General features: G+C 52.9%; 1 pseudogene; it reads right to left on the bottom strand.

Annotated features, from left to right (window-relative positions):
• Window positions 1–735: 735 nt before the first annotated feature.
• Window positions 736–1,905, bottom strand: LOC121047239 (annotated as a pseudogene).
• Window positions 1,906–2,547: the final 642 nt, after the last annotated feature.

Raw genomic sequence — 2,547 nt, 5'->3', positions numbered from 1 at the left:
GTAGGTAGCTCCTCGGGCATGTTTAACGTTAGGTTAACGACACCCTGTCTTTCAACGAACGGTTTCATCAGGTTGCAGTGATAGATTTTCACTTGTTTTCAATGTCCGGGCATTTTCAGCGCATAGTTAGTTTGCGACAGCTTGTCAATGACCTCTACGGGCCCCTCCCAGTGAACTTCAAGTTTGTTCTTTCGCGCCGTTCTAAGAATCATTACACGATCACCAACCTCAAAGGTTCGGAGTCGTGCGTTCCTGTCATAGTACACTTTAGCGGTTTCTTGAGCCGCTTTCATGTTTTTGTCCACTAGTTCACGCGTAACACTTAGCCGTTCCAGCAACTCCAACACATAGTCTACAACCGTTTGGTTTTCTCCCATCCCTTCCCACATTTCTCTCAGCATTCGAAGCGGAGAGCGAAGGGCTCTCCCGTAGACCAACTCGGCCGGCGTGAAACCAGTGGCTTCATGAGGCACAGTTCTCAGAGCGAACATAGTTGCTGGGAGACAGCTTTCCCAGTCCTCTTTGTGTTCGTGACACAACGCGCGTAACACTCTTGAGCACAGAGTGCCATTTCTCCACGCTGTTGGACTGAGGGTGATACACGGAACTGTGTATCAGCCTCACCCCACACCTCTGCAAAAACGTGGTCGTTAATGCGCTTGTGAAAACTGTGCCCTGGTCAGCCTGAATTTCCGCGGGAAATCCTATCCGCGCGAAAGCCGTCAACAAAGCGTCGACTATCTCCGACGAGCTGAGTTCCTTCAGAGGAATCGCTTCTGGAAATTTGGTTGCCGGGCAGATCATGGTGAGCAGGTACTTATAGCCTGACTTAGTTCTGGGCAATGGGCCAACTGTGTCGATCACAAGTCGACGAAATGGCTCCGAGATCAGCGGGACGAGTTTTAATGGAGCTTTCCATTTCTCTCCCGGTTTCCCGACTCGCTGGCATGCATCACACGACTCTACGTAGCGCTCTACGTCTTTGAAGCACCCCGGCCAGTAATACTCTCCCAGCCACCTTTCTTTCGTTTTGTTCACACCTAGATGACCTGACCAGCAATTTCCGTGGCAAAGACTCAGAAGGTCATCACGGTACTTTGTCGGAACAATCAACTGATCCAAGACCCTACCTTTGCGGTCCTTGTAGTGCCGATACAACAATCCGTCTTTTTCATGCACCGTTACATTGGCCCTAGCAATACCCTCCTTGGCTGTATCGTGCAATCTTGACAGGCTAGGGTCGCTCTTCTGCTCGGCTGTCAGAGACCCTCTGTCCACCCGCAACAGACGATCAAAATTACGTGAGGTCGGAGCTAAGAGAGACCCCTCAACGACCCCGTCTTCCTCCGCCTCCTGCGCCGACGGGTTGGGGCCTCGTACGCTTTCTGGTGCTACGAGGTCGGGCTGTTCTACAACCTGGTCCCCCTCATCCCGTTTCTCTGCCTCCAACTCTGGGAGTGCTTGCTCCCCGTTAGCTGCTTCTGGCTCTGGCTTACTGGACAACAAAGGGGCAAGCTGACGCGATTTGGACCTCGTCAACGCCTGAACCAGTCCTTCTCCCAGCTGTTGACCCCTTTCGCGCAGCAAGAAATCTGACCGGATAGAGAACAAATAGGGATACTCCGACGGGACTGTTTGCGAGACAGCCGCCTCTGTCACTAGTTCTCCGAACGGGCCAGTTATCTTTACTCTCGCCATAGGCAGACAGACACTGTGCTCTTCGAGCACCTGCTTGATCCAAGCTACCTCTCCAGTAAAGTCGGATGCAGTTACATACGACGGATGAACAACGTCCATCGTCGCTGCACTGTCCCTAAGCACCCTGCACGGCTTTCCGTTTACCTGGAGCTCGTGAAGATAGGGACGAAGAAGCTTCAGGTTCTCGTCGCTACCGTTCACGTACGAGAACACAACCCGCGGTTTGTTACATCTGGCCGCTATGTGCCCCGGCTCCTGACAGTTGTAGCACAGGAGCGGCTTCCTTGACTCGAACTGCTTTCTTTGGTTTTTCTGCGCCTCGTCTCCGTTCGAGTGATCTGCTTTCTTTTCGGGGACCTTTTTTTTCTGTTTCGGGCTTCTCGGACTTTTTATCTCGCGAGCCGTTTCCCTGTTGGTGTTGGAAGGGCTTACGTACAGCGCGATCGCTCCGGCCTGGTTCGCTTTCCTCTCCGCTCAGCTTTCTACGCGTCGCGTATACTCTTCGGCTAGCTCAGCGGCCCTTTCGACAGAGTCGACTCCCACCCTATCCTGCACCCAGAGCTTGACGGACTGCGGAATGCTACGAAAGAACTGTTCGAGGCACACACACTCGACTACCTTGTCGCGGCTTTCGTACACTTCCTCGCTCTTCAACCATTCTATCAAGTTGGTTTTAAGCGCGTACGCGAATTCCGAGTAGCCCTCGCTGCTCTTTTTGGATGCGTTTCTAAACCTTTGACGAAACGCCTCGGCAGAAAGGCGATACCGCTTCAAAAGGCTCGACTTCACCTTGTCGTAGTCGTCCGCGTCTATAGTACTAAGGCGCGCGACAACCTCTGCAGCCTCACA

This window comes from Ixodes scapularis, unplaced genomic scaffold (genome assembly GCF_016920785.2).
Source record: "Ixodes scapularis isolate PalLabHiFi unplaced genomic scaffold, ASM1692078v2 ptg000324l_1___fragment_2___debris__unscaffolded, whole genome shotgun sequence".
Classification (NCBI taxonomy): Eukaryota; Metazoa; Arthropoda; class Arachnida; order Ixodida; family Ixodidae; genus Ixodes; species Ixodes scapularis.
The sequence above is the reverse complement of the archived record's forward strand: the minus strand, read 5'-3'. Positions and strand labels throughout refer to the sequence as shown.